Here is a 19,308-nt window from a genome sequence, read left to right as displayed (position 1 = left end):
CTCTCCACAATTCTGAATATGTAGATTTAATTAAAACAGCAAATGGAAGAGCCAAAAAAAACAACTGAATGTTCTACTGGCTGTTTAAGTGAAACCTTATTAAAACATTTTTACGCCTCACTGTCCTGTTAGTAGCCTGGTGCCGCTGCTTTTACAGGTTCACTGGGTCCAATAAGATCCACCACCCAGCATCACACCCTCGCTTCCACCTTTCTTTTCTCTCCTGGTCCGTCTCCCTCTTTCGTTTTAGTCTGTATCCGTGTCAATCTCTCTATCTCGCTGTCATTCTCTCTCAGTTGTGTGACATCTCCCTGCCCATGGCTGCCTGCGGGGCAATTCAAATGTCACTTTGATCTCTGCATTGAGTACCTCAGGCACTAATGGGAGGAAAAAAGAGATGAAAAAAAGTATCACTTATGGATGTGCTGTAATGCACAAGTCTCACAAACACTGTAAATGTGCATCCTCAGCAGCTTATGGTGGGGAAGAGCTCCACAACACAGTTCAATTCTGTTTGCATTGTGTGAGGAAGTGCACTGCTCTCCTACAGGAAGCCTTAGCAAGCCTAACTATTTTACTTTTTTCTCCGTACTCCCCAAAATGGCTTTAGCATAAAAAAAATATATGACATTAAATATTAAACAATTTTAGCTTATATGACTTCGAAGCCAATGTTTTATTTACTTTTTAAATATCTTTCTGTGGTGTTGCTGTGTAAGATTCATCAGTGCACAATAGTTTACAATAGTCTGCACTCCGTCAGTTTTTCCTTATTAAATAGTTACACACATGCAGAGATGACTATTATTCTGCCAAAATGATGCACACTCAAATGTTCCAGTTTTATATATATATATATATATATATATATATATATATATATGTATATAATGTATATATGTACAGTGGTGTGATGTCCTGATATTGTATTTTTGTTAAATGTTTCCAAAACACACCAGCAAATCCACCTCTGAATGGTCCGACTCTCTAACCGTTAGGCCACGACTTTGACAATTTGTTTTTCTCCTCTAAAATTTGCTGTGTCTGCCATATGGCTCTACTTCCTCAAATCTGGAATAAGGACTAAACTGATAATGTGTGAAGTATATTAGGTGATTTGTAACTTGTTTCTCATTTGAGAAATTGGAAGTGTTACAACTGACCTGTGTTACAACCATCCCTGGACTGGCTGCGTTTATGTTTATTTTTGGAGGTCAAAACTGATGGACCCCAATGACTTCAACTTTATGGACAAAAACAGTGGAAACCATTTTCAAATATCATCTTTTGTGTTCTGTAGATTACTTAAAATCGAGACATTGAGAATTTATTATTTATTATGTATTATTTTTAATGCATCCAGTGAACGTCAACCGTCACCACAGCTGTTTGTTTACCAACATCTTTTGTGTTCCAAAGGAAAAAAAAAAGGCATGCAGGTTTGGATTTTTATTTTTTTTGTTAACTATCCCAAGAGTTGTTGTCTCAATTCTTGTCTTATATCAAATAAAGCAGGGGTCTCCAACCCCGCTCCTGGAGAGCTAAAGTACCATCCTGCACATTATAATAACACACCATCACACCTGTCTGTAATTTTCAAGAAACCCTGAACACCTTGATTAGCTGGTTCAGCTGTGTTTCATTGGGGTTGGAGCTGAAATCTGCAGGCCTTGAGCTCTCCAGGAGCAGGATTGAAGACCCCTGAAGTAAAATACGAACACCCTCCACAGCATGAACAGTAGCTTCTGTGAGTTCAAACTTCTCACACACTCAGACCTTCTACCGCATGTGTTTAAAAATGAGTAAATGTCACTTGTGAAATAAGCTTCACCTGTTTTCGAGCAGGAGACCTGGAGAGAGAAAGAAAAAAATGAAGGATTACTCAATCAGGGTGTGACTTGACTAAAACGCGAGGAAGCCTGGGGCCTCAATGAAGTGGACAACGCAATCTGAAAATTGATTCCGCCGGTCGAGCGCTGCAGAGCGCAACTCCTCCGCTGTAATTGCCCACATGCATTCATTCATTTCAGCAGTTGCCGGGATGCGGAGTAAGTCAGATGCTTCTCTGCATGAAGTATGGACTGGAGTTCTCGCCGCAGGCCATGGAGATCTCCTGCATCACGATGCCGCGAGGGTTCAGGCTGTGGAATACACTTACAGTGAAATATCATCTGTGATTTGCCACGGGAGACTCTCGAGAAGTGTGTACGCAGGCGGCGGGTAATTTCGTGCTTCTGTATATCCGAAGCACGCAGAGACTGAGAATATGGTCTGGACCTGGCTTATACCACTGATTCATTTATCACTCGAGAGCCTTTGGGTTTCTGCACAGATGGCTGCGCATTTCCGGTTTGTTCCACTTCGAGCAGCTCTCCATGTGGCTCCTTAAGAGGACTTTGTGAAAGAACGTATAATTTGGCTGGAGGACAGTGTCAAACTCATTTATTTTCCATAAATAGGTGCCGGACACGCACGCAAGCTGGTTTATATCTGCCCCACCTGGCGCAGCCGACTCTGTCGCTGTTGAACCTTAAGCACATTTTTCATTAGTTGGCTTCTGCTGGCCAGCAATTGTGCGCTGAAGGGATAAATTCAGAATCTTTCAAAACGTGAAAACTAAAGCAGGTCAGGGGAGAGTTCCAGCCATACATCAAAGAGATTTATCCATCAGTAATGTGTATGGTTCTGGAATATTTTCTCATGTAGCGTGGAGACTGGCCTCTCTAATGCCAAACCACCATCATAATGGAACTAAAATTGACTGCAAAACAGTCTATAGACAACTGATGTAAAATGCATATATCTATTGATTTGTTTTCTTTAGGTAGTCATTTACTTATCCATAGTGTTATTATAAAAATGCAGTTAGCCTATGTATTGAAAAAATAGCTCAATACTTATTTACATGTTAGAAGACTCTGCAGGGCTAATTTCTCTGCATTGCTTATGTCATGTATTGATAAATAGAATGAGCTTTGCAAAGTGAATTGTCTCTCACATCACAATTTATTTGGCCCCTCAGTAGAATATAAAGGGATTCAAAGATCATAGAAGATGTACATGACACACTGTATGTTCATATCATATTATGTTTGTATCAGATGAAAAAGAGATTAATTAATGTATTCAGCACGATACCTCATTAAAACAATGGATCACTAGTGATCTGAACTGTCATGCATAGTTATTGAATGTATATAAGTGAGTTGGGGTTCAAATATCATCATCATAAATATTTGTTTTAAAAGATGAATAAAAAAAAAAAAAAACAGCATTTCTTAGTATTCTCCATGCAAATTTTATGATATGAGGCCAATATGAGAACGTTCCAAAAACCATGTTGTACTTAAGTGGAAGATGCAAATCTGATTGTTTGCACAAAGAAGTTCCCAATGTCAGTCACACTTTATTTTAAGGTCCAATTATTGCTATTAGCAAACCATTAACTAACTATGACTTTTGCCTCAATACACTTTTAATTTGCTGCTTATTAATAGTAAAGTGGTTGTTAAATGTTAAATGTATTTTAAATGTAAAGTCGGCAACATCAAAGCTCCAAAAGTATCACATTTATTAAAAAAAAACTTTTGCATAGTGTGTATGTTACAGGTTAATAATAGGCATGCTAATAATCAAATAGTTAATAGGGAGAATTGGTTTCTGTACTAAAGTGTTACCACAATGTCAATATCAAAAATGCACTTATTTAATTAGTGTCCTATGAATACTGTGGAATCTCTAGCTATGATTCCACATCCTGGAATTTGCATTCATCACATTTGCTGTGATTCACAATCAGAATCTCATTGTGTATGAGACACTGCTGCAACAGGCAGGAAAAAAAAAGAAAAAGAAAAAACACCCTACAGAGGAAAGCAGTCAAATGAAAACACTAACATTCACATGTCCCTAAGGGCACCTTTGCAATAAAAGGAGAGGGCTGATTTTCATTCAGATAGAAAGCTAGTGGGGAGCATTTGTTGCTTTGCGCTTGTGTGATGTGGGATGCGGGCTGATCTTCAGATGGTGGTCGGGATTCTGAGCCATTTCCTCCTTTAGTTTGAGACAACACCATGCATTGCATTATTGTGTTATTCTCTTGTTTGTGCTTCCGCGGCTGATTTGGTTTGAAATGAAAGATTGAAAGGGGATTTTCAGATATAGCTTACATACGCCTTACAGGGAAAAACTACTTCTGACTCTCCGCTTGAATGTATGTGCGGAAGCATAATGCATTCAGACCTTTTGAATCTGGGATAGGGGTTTCGCCAAATCTCTTATGCTTACCAAATATGAGACTTGGGTTTGCAAAGGATCATTTCCTAATGGGACATTGCTGCAGTGGCTGATCAAAGCAGTGAGATGTGATGCAAACCTCTTGAACCAAATTTCAAATTCGATGTATAAACAAAAAGATTTACACTTTAATAATTATCCAAGAGAAAGCAACTTATGGATTTGACCTGCCTTATAAATTTCATGCCTACATCCAGATTTGCTTTCACTAGAGGTGTAAAGTGAAGTCAGTGATGATTCTCCAGCAGGAAAAGGTCAAGGACAAAAGACAGGGCACTGCTGAGCTTTAATCTGTTTCACAAGAGTCAAGGCGGCTATTCCCACCCACAAGTTCCCCAAACAGCCACTGCAGGAACTGCATTTAAATGCCGTTGCAGTCGCACTCAGTTTTTTGCAGAAACAGAGTGACCTTTACTCATTCATTTTGGGGTTGGCAAGGGTTGGCAATTTAAGATGCAATAAACAACAACAAATGTTGGCTGAGCAGATTTTCATTTTACACAAATTAGTGTAGATGACTACCAATGGGAGTGTAGACAGTGGAACTTGCATGATTTGCTAGCTAACACAAATGGATTCTGCTTTAAGTAGGGATGTTAGAAACTAACAGCAAGGCCGCTTTAAGCAGTTCATGGGCCTGGTACAGCACCATTATGGACTCCCCAGTTGAGTTGCTTTCCAGAACTCTCCTCAAGCCTATGACAAAAGGTCCAGTTGGTCTTCCTTATCGAACGCCCTGATTAACAGTATATCAATACAATCACTGTCTCTGTGAACACATATAAATGTACTATCATGTATATTAATTCTTTTTTTTAATTATTATTATAGCCAGCATTTCTAGAAAGGGTCCAGTTCATACATGACCTAAATCAATCAAAGTTTTCAAGAGTTTTTCAGTGTTGAAACTTAACCACTACCAGTGTTGGGCAGTAACGCATTACTTAGTAACGTGTTACTGTAATTTAATTACTTTTTTAAGCAACAAGAACTAATACAAAATAAAAATGATTAACAGGCGCAAGCGTAGGCAGAGTTTCTATTTAGGCAATAACATGTGTTTGCTGCGTTGAGCAATGTTGATTTCTGGAATGCAATGGCCACAGGAGTGCAGTGCTCACGAATCCTCTCATTATAACACGAATTGTAGACATTATGAAATATTCATTATGCATATATTCATTGTGTTATAACAGAGCTTTGTGAGATTGCGATGAACTGAGATGTCATCTTTTTAGAGATGATAAAAGCAACGCTATTTGCTGGCGTTCTGCCATGCCAAACCATGTGTGCATCAGCCTATGCTTGCTTTAGTTAAAAATAACAGTGTTTTGTGAACAAATGTTTATTGCGAGCATTTATACTGAGATTTCATGTAAATGTCATGGATGTAGCCACAGAAAAAATTAGTAATTAGTAACTAATTACTTTTGAAATAAAATAATCAGAACAGTAACGTGATTGCTTTTACAAGGAGTAATCAGTTTACATTTACAGAGTAACTTGCCCAACACTGACCACTACACCACCAGCCACCGTCATCACATTTCATAACAATACAAAACTTCTACTTGGGGGGGTCCTATCCCACTACTGGAGGTTCATGTTCCTGAAGAAGTTTCTAGTACTCCTGAAGACCTTGATTAGCTTGTTCAGATGTGTTAAAATAGGGTTGTAGCTAAATTTTTCAGGAACTTGACTAGGTGTGTCCAATCCTCCTTCAGAGAGTCAACGTCCAGCAGAGTTTAACTCCAACCTGCCGCAAAACACTTGCCTGAAAGTTTCTAATGGCTGCATCTGAAGACATAGGCAGCTGAATTGACTCCCTAGTCAAGACATTGGCTTTGCAGGCAGCATTTGCACACAAAGGTGACACCTGAAACTGATTTCTGAGGCAGCATAACAGGCCTAATGAACAATAAAAAACAAAGCGAACTTTGGTGATACTTAAACTAGTATTTAATTTCCACGATACTAATTTCTCACTAGAATCAAAAGTTGAATAAGTTGTTCAAATACCATACACTTACAAACAAACTGACCACCAACCACAACTTGCAGATGCCAATTTATTTTTAGCTTAACTGTCATGGATTTGAACCCACTGAATAGTGGGATACTTGCCTTCAGAAATCAATCAGATTAAAATATCTCAGTAGACAGCATGTGACACATTCATAGGATTTGGATGTGCCTTAATGCATTGTAGAATTTAGATGCACCTAGTAATTCTGAAAACCTTGATTTGGCTGTTTTAGTTGTGTAAGGGTTAGAGTTGAACTATGCAGGAAAGTGGTCTTCCAAGAGCAGGATTTGACATTTCTGACCTTGACCCTGTCCAGTCCTGTTTCTGGAAGGCCAACGTCCTGCAGATTTTAATTTAACCAGCTCAACCACACTTGCCTATATGTTTCTAGTGACCTTGATTAGCTGGTTCAAGTGTTTTTAATTAGTGTTGATGCCAAACTTTGCATGACAGTGGCCCTCCAGGAACAGGTTTGGACACCCCTGCTCCAGGAGCAGAATTTGACGGACTTAGACCTTTCTTTATAGTAGACATCTGCTGAACTTCCGCTCTAATGGGATTCTGGTTATTCGGTGGTTAAACGTTTGGAGGTCAGAGGCCAGTGATCATTTATCCCGCAGGGTTCATACTGTAGTTTGAGGTCTATTTATTCTCACAGGGCAGCTCATACTGTGATGATCAATTTGATGTTGCATAAAGGTCATTTGATTCTTTTTAAACAAATGGAGGACTCTGATTAATAATGCATTCATGCATTGATTCCGTCTGACCTTTGCATTGCAGACCAGGTCAATTATCTTATGGAGATGGAAAGCGTTCCGAACGTTCTATTAACATCCTAATGGTTGCATTTATCATGGTTATTGGCATGGTGAGAATTAAACAGTAGCCTGAGGCAAGTCGTGCTAATATTTTACTCTATGTTGACAGCTAGCTGTTTACTCTGCCAGTGATGCTATGTAAGGAAGTGCTGAAGGTAGGGATAATTAAAACAGGGAGTCATGATCACCACCACTTTGCCTTTTTGTCCCCTGACAATGACAAGACAGGAAGAGCTGTCAAGAAAGCCATCGCCCGGAACTGCAGTGGATTTTTTACGGCAGTGAAAGAAGTTGTTGGAAGGCCAATTTTAAGTTCACAAAAACAACTAGGGTGCACTGTGTGAGTGTGTTATATATTTTCCCTCCTTCCCTTTGTGTGTTCAGTGTTCGCCCTTCATGACTTCCTTATGCTTTTCCTTTAAAGAGCACCTATTATGCCCCTTTTTACAAGATGTAATATTGGTCTTGGGTGTCTTGGGCTATCATTTATTATAACAGCTGGAAAATGTAATTTTTGTCTCAAAAAAAGAGCTGATTTGGAGTGTATGGCTTTAAATGCAAATGAGCTGCATATTCCCGCCCCATCTCCAGATGAGCGCGTCATGTATATGTCTCTCTGCATTGCATATGGGGGAAGTCGTGGCCTAATGGTTAGAGACACGTAATCCAAAGGTTGCGGGTTCGAGTCTCGGGCCGGCAGGGATTGTAGGTGGGGGGAGTGAATGTCCAGCGCTCTCTCCACCCTCAATACCACGACTGAGGTGCCCTTGAGCAAGGCACCGAACCCCCAACTGCTCCCCGGGCGCCGCAGCATAAATGGCTGCCCACTGCTCCGGGTGTGTGTTCACGGTGTGTGTGTGTTCACTGCTGTGTGTGTGTGTGTGTGTGTGTGTGTTCACTGCTGTGTGTGTGCACGTTTGGATGGGTTAAATGCAGAGCACGAATTCCGAGTATGGGTCAGCATACTTGGCAGTATGTATGTCACTTCACTTCATATAAAATATGGCTAAAATGTTAATGCTATAGTGACATGACACAAATGAGTCTGCAGTGATACACAAAATTTAGGTAGATTTTGAGGCGCTGTTGGGAGAAAATTAAGACTCTTATGTTCAGTGTTACATGCAAACACAGAGTACGGGGATTGCTTGCAAGACATTGTTGACATTACAACTGCTCGAGCATGGAGAAAATGGAGGACAGCTTACAACTGCTGAAGGCGGAAACTATAGCAATGCAGGGCTGTCAATCAACCCCCGTGGCCCAGACCTCCGAAATGTGACGTCACACTACGGTGAGAATCAAAACGGCAGGCCTAGTGAGACTGACTTGGTTTAAAGGCGATTAAAAAATGAGGAGTGGGTGGATTTTTATTATTATAGGGTGACTGATACATCTTTCCTTCCTTTTCAGTATCATTCCCTTTTTTCTTTCCATGTACTTTCTTCCTGCCTTTTATAAGGCCCTTTCCTCCATCTTTCAATGTTTTTTTTTCCAACCTTTCATTCAGTGTTCTTTCTTTTTTCCTTCATTACAGTGTCCTTTCTTCCATTCTTTCTTCCATCCATCAATGTCCTTATATCTTTTCTGTATAATGTCATTTATTCTGTCCCTAATTTCAATGTCCTTCCCCAAATCCCTCCTTCCGATGTTCTTTCTTTCATCCCTACATCCTTCTTTCCAGCCATCCTTTCTGTCTTCCTTTCGATGTCTTTCCTTTACAATGTAATTTCTTATATCCTTCCTTCAATGCATGTCTTTCCTTCCTTACTGCACATTCCTCTTTCAGTGTCCTTCCTTCTTTTCAAGGTCTTTCTTTCCTTCCTCTTTTCCTTTTTTTTTACCCTATTTTGACAATAATATGACTTAATTCTTTCATAATATGAGGATTTTGTAGTAACTTTGGCTCAAAACAGTAAAGCTCCAGTGCAGTATAAATTGTTGCAGAGCTTTTGAAAAGAACTGGTGTAATAATAGTGCCAATTGCCTTTACATCATATACAAACATATCCAAGATGAAACATTTAGTTTCAAGCATTTCCATCAACTGGACTAGAAAAGATTGCTTCCATAATATGTGTGCTTGACCTCAGAGCTGAGAGCGTATTGTTTTACAGTATATTCTGTCAAAAGATGCTGTCATAGACCATATGTAAACCCCACGCCGCCTTCAGATGACCTAATTTTATTCCCTTCGGCATGACAAGAGGTTCTAATTTGTATCAGATCAAACTAGACTAGACAGACCAAGATCCATATGATACCAGTTATTATGAAGCTGTCTGCCCTGCATTACAATATACCACAAAATCAAATATCCCCATTCTGTGTGCTGCATGAACAACACAAAATAATCCAAAAGACCATCATTTACTCTCAACTTTTTTTTTACTTTTAATTTACTTTAAATGTTTTATTGACATTTGCCTCAATTAATTCATAATTTGCTGCTTATTAATAGTTAGTAAGGTATAGTTTGGGTATTGGGTAAGGTTAGGGATGTAGAATATGGTCATGCACAATATATGCTTTATAAGTACTTACAAACAGTCAATATGTTAATAAAAGGAATGCTAATAATCAACTAGTTAGTAGTGAGAATTGGCCCCTTTACTATAGTGTTACCAAAAAAAAAAGTAAAAACACTTTGGTGCACAACTCTGCTAGCATGGCTTAGCTGAGTTGAGTTTAGCATGGTTCTCAGATGCATTTTTCACACTCTGTCCTGTATTTTCCATGAGTAGGCCTTTACATTAAAGAGCAATTAAAGTAATATTAAGTTAAGTAATTGAAACATGGAAATTGCACAGTACCATTTTCTATTTGATAAACACAAATCCACAGAACACCATCTCAAGCCAAGTCAGCACTTAAGAAGTTATTCATATGTAGGATTGTAAACACAACTGTACAATAACATTGCAGCTGTGATGTGACTATGTGTGTGAGTGGATGTATTAAGTGTTTGAAGCTCTTCAGGCTGGAGCAGGTGGTGTTTAAAATCAGTGTTTTGTAAATGATTAAAGTGCTTAGAAAATGTCAGTCCCACTTTTTAAATGCAAGAGTGTAATTTTATTATTTTCTTTCTTTTTCTTAGCCTATCGCAGTTTGCTGAAATGCAAGTTGGTGTGTTTTTGAAATCCAGGATTTGTGGTGATGCTAGAGTTACTGCTCAGGGACCTGAAAGCCTCCATCACTGTGCATTGTCAGCAGTTGGAATCATACAGCATTGCTTTTGCTGAAGAACATATCACATCAGTTTTTTTTGTTTTTTTTCCTGGATGTAAGTAATACAGTTACGTGGACTGCTGATACAGGCCTAGCTGCATTTGTTTGTATATGTTATGCAATGCGTTTATTCTCACAGGTCAATGAAGAGAGAAAGTGGCAAGGAGGAGGGGGGGGGGGGGGGGGCACAGTCTCTTTCTCTTTTTCAAACCCTAACAAGTGTCTCAACCCATCTCGCTGCTGGATTGGGTTAGAACGTTTTAATTTCTCCTTTCATACAGAAACTTGTGTGCTCTATCTACTGGTAAGGACTAAACTTACAATAGTTAGGAACTTGTTAATAAAATAGAGGGACAGACAGACAGACAGATGTTGACGTTCTGAAGTTGTTGGAGATGATCCTGGCAGTTTGGAACTCACAAACAGAGGATCAAACAAACAGAGGATCGCTGAAGAGACGATTCTGTGGTCGTTGGAGAAAATCCTGGCACCTTGGAACTCGCAAGCAGAGGACTCTGAAGTCGTTGCAGAGGATGGGGGGCACTAAGCCTGTGGTCTTTGTTGCTGTGGCAACTCCCAAAACTCACTTCTTGCAGAACTTCTTTGTTTCTCCTTGGAACAACTTAGCTTAGCATAATTTTGCGCAGGTCGACCACAAAACTAGTAGTCTAACTTAGCAACAACATCTTAGCACAACAGCATAACTTAGCGCACGGTTGACCACAGCACCTAGTACACTTCTTTGTCTTGGAGAGAACCTTCTATTCCTTCCCTGAGGGGGGGGGGGGGTTGCAAGTTGGCACCTTTCAGATCCAGCATCCTGATTGGCTGATGCTGTCAGAGTTGGCCATGCTTTCTCTGGCATGAGGTATATTTGCATAGCTTAAAGTCCACATTTGCAACAATGTCTTAAAGGTTTTTCCTATGCATTATTCACTCTCCAAACCAATTCCAGATTAACCTACACATTGTGCTGAAAATATGAAGACCAAACACTAATGAGTAATGCCGAAGATTGATCCCCGCATTCATATATACAGTATATACATTACACACCTGGTTATATCACACACAGCACTCATTAAGTATATAAAGTTCTGTAAATTGGTATGAGGAAGGTTTAGTCAATTTTGTGTCCCTTCTGTGTGAATGCATGTGAAGATGTGTTTTCCCTTTTGTGGCTTTGGCCACATGGCAAAACTGTGAAGGGAATTTGTGATCGTTCACACTTTGATAAGAATAAGGGAGAACAAAACATTTCCTGTGTGGGCGTTACAGTATGACATTGTTAACCCCCTTTCCACTAGGTAAAACCGGTCTGGTCAGTCTGAGGTAGCAAGTGATTGTTCACACTAAAGGCCTTTCCACACTCAGCGCGATGCGAATAAGCGAGGCGAATCACCCGCGAATGTTGCTTTCACACATCACGAAAAGGAATGTTTGCCTTCTGCTAATTCACGCCTACACGTTAGGGAGTGCCGACCAACAATGTTTTTTTCCTCAGATATGTATCCGCGTATATGGATTTAACATCTAAATTATGATAAACAAACTTTGGTTCCACACCACAAACACAAGCTATCTATAATGCTTACAAGAATAGGCTACATCCTAAAATATAATTAGAAGTACAATTAGCATCAAGCTACACTTGAAAATGTAGTTAATTTATTAATGTATTTGCTTACCCACTTTAAACCATCATCAAGTTCTTGTATTGACTTCTGATTGTGATTTACAGTTGATTTTGATTCTATAAGCAGACACATGCACTCTTTGTATGTTTAATAACCCTACACTGCTAATATTAGTCATAAACATCCTTTATCGCTATAAAACAATACCATGAGCTGCATACAAAACACATACAGAAAATATATCGTCATAATCATGTCTATTTGCATTCATATTTCATGTGTAGAAAAATGTTTCACTCTATTTTTTTAATAGCCTACAGAAGATCTAGAGAGTGAACGCGCTCTGTCTCATAACACTCGCACACATGGAAGAAAACGGACTGTGCTCAACAGATCACGATTCAGTGGAGAATTATTTGAAATGATATTCTGTATGAAGAACATGTGAGAACAAATCTGTTCTCAAATACCAACGATAACAAGAACTCAGCATCCACTCTCTTATCCGGGAGACTCTTCTTCTTTGTTTGTTTACACTAGTTTACGAAACAGCGCCACCATTCTCACCCTTTCGTGCAACAGCAGCTGCTCCAGTCACGTGATCCTAGCTCAAATCTGATTGGATGGCCCGTGTGTTCGCTTTGCGAAACTGAAAAGATTCGTTGGACTGGACGAAAAAAAAACATTTGCTTTTTCGGTGCGCGAATGTTCACGGTCTGTGTGGAAGCATCCATAGGAAGCTGTTGTTTTATTCCATTCGTTTTGCTTTTTCGCGCTCAGTGTGGAAAGGACTTTAGGTCTCAAGTACTGCGATAAGTGAAAGACCAGTTTTTGATCCATGAAATGCTGACATCCTTATCCTTAAAACAAAAGGCATCCTTTGTTTTCCACGGAGCCTGATAACATCAGAATATAACTTTCCACATGTTTTATGGAAAGGAGTCTTCCCATCTTGACCGTTGTTCACTACACTATTGTACAATAGAATGTACTACTGTAATAATAATAATAATAAACTATTAAAACTATTTTCTTTTCTCTGTTGTGCAGCACTTTGTTTAGCAAAAAAAATTAAGTTACATTTTTATTTGATAACATTTTTTAAATAAATTGTTAACATTTTATGCCTTAATTTGATTACCGCTGTTTTTGATAACAAATTGGTACTAATTCATGAATCCACAAAAGCGTTAAAAATAAACTAATAATAATAATTATAATAACTAAATAAAACAGAAGTGCCAATGGCATTTAAGAGTACTAATTTGTAACAAGAATATGCTTAATCACTGTTATAATTATCGGAGGTCCTTACTAAATATTGTTCCCTGTAACGGGTTCCTGGCCCCCCAAATTTGAGAACACCACCATAAAAGAAAGGTTGTAAGCAGGTTTTAGGTTGAGTAAATGATGACGGAATTGCTATTTTTGTGTAATAGTTTTAGCCTACATAGTTAAACAGACAACAACTATGCAAAAAGTTGAGTAAAAGAGACTCTATTAGAGTCAAATGCTGCCAGTGTTTCACCTTGTGTCATGAAAATTTAAAGATGATTCAGTGTGCAGACATCACCAAAGCGTGCTTTACATCCCTATGAAATAAATTTTTTGAGAGCTTGATTTCTGAAATAAAAAAAACAAACAAACAAAAAAAAATCACAGCTTGCATGTGCTGGTGGAATAAGGAAGGTAGAAAACGAAGTTTTGATTTATGATGTTATGATGTTTTTTAGATGCTTTTCTGTTTTCCTGTTGATAAGTGTTTTACTTATTCTAATAATCTCTCTGCTGACTTTGTAATAAGCTTAGACAATCGTCACTAGGCAGTTGACACTCATCAAACTTTGCGGCTGTGATTGTGATGATGTACTTTTCGGCATGTTCAGTGAGTGTAAACAGAAAGAGAAAGCAACACCCTCCCATCCCTGTGTGGAAAACAAATTGCCTTCTTTCTGGGGATTCTAGCAAGTTTTGGAGCACTGAGCATGGATCAGAGCGCATAGAGGATGTGTAATGAGTTCCATGCTTGTGAAATCATAAACAGGATGGAGGCAGCCTGAAGCCCAGGAACGCTCTCAGCCACTGAACGCCGTCTTTTAAAGCTCCACCGTTCCCCAGATGGATTGCATGCACGCCACACTAACTCTCTGCTTCACTTGCCAGAGGTGTTTGTTGTTCAGTCTCTTTACATCCCAAACCTTCCACCCTCCACATGCATACACCATTCTCTTGTTACAAATAAATAAAAAATAGGGACAACATGAGATGTTTGAATTTTGTCACCTTAAGTTTTCATAATTGTCCTCATTATTTAGCCATTCTGAACATTTAAATTAGCTAAATACAAGATGTAACAGTATAAGTAGCAATACATTAAATTATGGTTGATTTATCATGGTGCAGCCATGTCAACATGCTATTTTCCTTTTCATTTCTTTTCAGAAAAAAAATAAATAGATGAATAAAATACTGCATTGTTGGAAATAAAAGAGTAGTCTTTAAAATATTTTTAAGTTGTATTGATATGATTGCAGCATCTTTTGAAAGTTAATTAAATTAATATTTATTTAATTTTCTATAATATTGTTTTACAGAAATTTGAGAAAATATGAATGTTTCCATGTCACAACTTTGTGAAACAATGGATTATATTATGTTTTATTATATTTGTAATGAGTCCGCTGAGGCAGAATCCATTAGCAGAAGTTTATTAAGTAGACTTTCAGCAGACAGAAACGTGAATTCAGGAAAGGGGTCAATACCAGCATAACAGTCCGATCCGTCGACAAGCACATGGTTAATCCAATAGACAAAGACGAGTAGGCAAGCAAAAGGTCCAAACACAAACATCAAGTTAATCAGGCACTCAAAGCAGAAGGGAAAATCCAGAATGTTCGTAAATCAGATTAACAGGCAGAATCATACACAGAATAGGCAAAGAGGATACTAGAGAAACGCTTGGTAAGGCAGGAATACTGGCAATACTTCGCACAGGCCCAAAAGGCTAGCATGCTTATGAATGCTACAAATAGTAATTTACTAGAGAAGCAGAGGGAGTGGAGCTGAGAGCAAAATATATTATTCATATTTTATGTAATCTCAATGCTATATATCCGAGCGCTTCCTTTGTACTTTTGGTCAAATTTGCCTAGCGACTTTTATGATGGTTGTTGTGTTTATTTAATATTATTATTCTTCAATAAACAATAATTTACATAATAATAGTATTTAGTAATACTACTAAGAAACAGTCTGTGTTTTCCATGGTGATTTTAGTTACATTGTTATGCCATTAGATGGCCACAAGAGACTGTTTTTATGAGTGAGTCAGCAGTCAGACTTTTATATTGAAAGAGACTGACACAGGGTCTTAAAAAAGGAAGTTATTTTCACTTTAGATAACACCTTGTAAGACAGCCAACAAATGCAGCACTGTCATAAGAAATCACTTTTAACAGATGAAAGGATAGTATGAAAAAGATATTGCTTTCCTCAGTGGACATTCAGACTAATGTTTTATTGTGAATATGATATTAAGCTGAAAAATCACATTTGCAATTCTCACTATTAACTATGACTTTTGCCTCAATAAACTACAAATTAACAATATATATATATATATATATATATATATATAATATAAAAAATAAATAATAATAATATGTGCTTTATAAGTACTAATAAACAGTCAGTATGCTAGTAATATGCATGCTAATAAGCAATGGGAATTGGTTCCTAACTTGGTTCCTAAAGTGTTCCCAAAGATGAGCTATTAACAACCATACAAACACAGATGACAAAACAGCAATAACAGCTTAAAATAACACTAACCATATGATTAATTCATGCTGCAATGCTTGCTGGGAGCTCGCATCGCTTAATATGATGTTTGTACTCTGTTAGAAGAGTTGGGACAACATTCTTGGGAGTATTCTTGGTCTAACATATCATTTATGAAGATTCAAAGACAATTCATATTTCTATTCTCCTGCATGTTGGATAAAATATAACAGCTTTTTTTTACAGCACAGGTTGATTGCCATCATCTTTCGTTGCTGCATGTCTTTGTGTGTAAGACCAAGGAAACAGAACTTCAGAAACACTTTTATTTTCATTTCTCCTTGTAGAAAAGTGAAAGAAAAATGAGAGGAACTCAAAAACCACGGGGAGACATAAAGTAATGCAAGGCAATTTGTCATCCAGGAAAGCCAAGTCCAACCTCACTGTGGCTTAGAGAATGATATTAACACGGTAATTAGCAGCAACATGTGTGCAGTGTTTCCTAATAGAGTTTGCCTAATCTTGTTATTAGTCATTCAATTAATGACGAACCAATGATGCAGGTTTTCACGTAGGGGCCCCAGATGTGTTTCTCCGAGGCCTCTGAACGATAGCATTATAATCACCTCTCTCGAGAGAGTGAGCCGGTAAACTCAAAGATCCTCTCAGTTAGACGCCACAAATAGAAGCTTGTATTATGCAGGGAAGCAAAAAGGATATGCACTACAACCGTTCCCGTTTTTCCCATTTGTATTGTGTTTAGTAAACGCTGCTTGTTTCTGAACTGCTGTGATACCTTGCAAGTGCAAGAACCTGAAAAATGCCCAATTAAACTCTAAAATAAGAATACCAATCCCTTTGAATTCCCCTCCTGGGATCAGTAGTGGTAAAGTGTTATGAGTGTTTAACTTGCAACAGTTTCCCATAAACCATTTCCTGCTAATGTATATTTGAATATGTATTTATTGTACATAGTAAGTCTGATGAAGTGTTTTGGACCCATGCAAATTCATATTTTCAAATATACGTGCACACACACACACACACACACACACACACAAACACACACACAAACACAAACACAGCCACACACACACTCAGAAACAACATAACAGAGCTATGCTCATTATCACTAACTGTCTTTATCAATGAAATTGACAAAATAATATAATATAATATAATATAATATGACATAATATAATATATTCTATGCAGTCAGAATTTTTTTTGCAGTCATTATTGTTAAATAAATGTTTGTTTTATATAACATTTACATTATTTATCATGTAATTAATTTAATATAATTAAATGTTTATTTATTTGTAATAACAATTTGACTGTGCACACTAATTTTTATTAAACATATTTAATTATAATGTTTATTTTCAGAAGAAAGAGGCCACTGCGATTTGATACATGAATATAGCACAGCAAGTAGTCTACTCAGTTGTGGTAAATATACAAAATATTTGATTTGTTTCAGATTTATCACAGCATTCTGAGCATTGTGTCATAAATATTTTACATTGGAACATTAAAGATGTGGTCTTGGTTATGTGAATCGGCGTCAGTAACAATTTAGTATCAATACTATTTATTTACATTTTGTCTGTCTGGAAGCACTAGGTGTGAATACCCAAAATAACAAAAGAGATTTTCACTTTTTCAGAAACTATGTTATACTCTGTTGCTCATGCTAAACTATCACATGAAGACTTGGAATGTAGTGCACCAGTTATATGGACTGTATGTTTTATGCGCTTTTGTTACAGCTTCGGGTCATTGTCTGCTTTAGCACAGAAAGGAGCAGTGCAAACATTCTGCACAAATCTCCTTTTGTCTTCCAAGGGAAGAAAGAGAGTGAGAGAAAAAATACAGGTTTGGTGCAACATGAGGATAACAGAATTTTCATTTTTGGCTGAACTGTTCGCCCAAAACAATGACAACTTTATTTATCAGCTAGAGCAGCAGCTGTCTTATTTCAGCGTTACCTGAATCCCACTGTGTGAAACTTGGCACCTGTCTGGTCCTGTTCTGACAGGAAGGAGACAAAAAGTGACTTACTCTTTCTCTCTTTCACCTTTTTTTTTTTGGTTGGGGACATTTTGTTCAAATATCTCAGCTGATTTATTCATACCTCCAGGGACAGATTTTTTTTTTTTTTTTTACACTTTGATTCTTCCAGCTAAAACTGATTATTGTGAGAGAAATTAATCAAACTTCAGACATAATGAAAGCTTGGGCATGGGAAGAAAAAAAAATCAATTTGCTGATTATATTTTAATCATGGCTTAATTATTTCTGTTTTGTCTCAATTGGGCTATTTAAAGAATTACTCTGCTCTGTTAATGTAAATTGAGTCACATTTATTCCGTCTGCTCATGAAAGGTTTCTCAGTTGTCAATCATGCTGTCCAGTCTATTCTCACCCTCAACTTATCAAGTATGGACATTTTCAGTGTGCAGGAGGTTATGCATTTCTATAAGCAGGATCAGTAGTGGTAAAGTGTTGAGAGTGTTTAACTTGCAACAATTGTCTATAAACCATTTCTTGCCAATGTGGCTGAATTATTTTTTTTTATTTTATTATTATTTTTTCCGGATCCATACAAACTCAATATTGCCATACAATCCATAGAATATTTTCATTTGTATGTATGAAGGCAAGAAAACTACATAGCATAGCTTTGTTTATCAATGATGATCTAATGGAATATTTGTAATTTCTAAGTAAATTATGACTTATATCCACCTGCTATATCATATGTCTTATGGGGAAATGGTTATAGGTTTATAGGTAATGTTTTTATTGATTGACTGATTGACAAAATTATACCCCAATACACTATTTCATTGCAATTCCCATGTCCTTTTGTGCATTTACACCAAAGGTTACCCACTGAAAACAATGAGGTTCCTAATTCAGATAAAGATGATCTGCGGGTCACTGGTTGACTAGTCCTGGCCTATCTAATTTATTGTAACCTATTCCTCTGTCAATATAATGCAGCCTCGACCCACATACAGCAGACAAAGGGCAACTTGTCTGAGGCAACAAATTGCATTGCTGAAATCTCATGCCATCTAATTCAGATGTTCATAGGTCTATCAGACTACCTTGCATATTGAAAGTCTATCGGACTATCCTGCACGATGCGTAAAAAAGTGATACCAAAGGGTCCTGACTAAGCATCCATACATGGCAGGTTAGGAGTGAAAATGTGTTGATTGTGCCTATGGCTGAATCACAGCCATGTTGATATAGAGTCGTATCGCACTTCTACAGATTCTGGCTTTTGATTCAAGTTGTTTCATGTTTTGGATTATTGTGTTTCACCCCTGCATTTACAATGAATGTATTTTCTCAGAGACTGTTGCTCCAAAACAGAAATTCCACACATCACTTCATGCGTGCAGCCCACAAAGCTTCAGGCCCCAAACTCAAACAGTGCTAGCTGAGTTTTCACAGCCAGTTTGAGACATGTTCACAAAAACATCCAAGAACTCACAATGTCACCCAG

Source organism: Barbus barbus (genome assembly GCF_936440315.1).
Source record: "Barbus barbus genome assembly, chromosome: 37".
NCBI lineage: Eukaryota > Metazoa > Chordata > Actinopteri > Cypriniformes > Cyprinidae > Barbus > Barbus barbus.
This window is presented reverse-complemented; position numbering follows the sequence as displayed.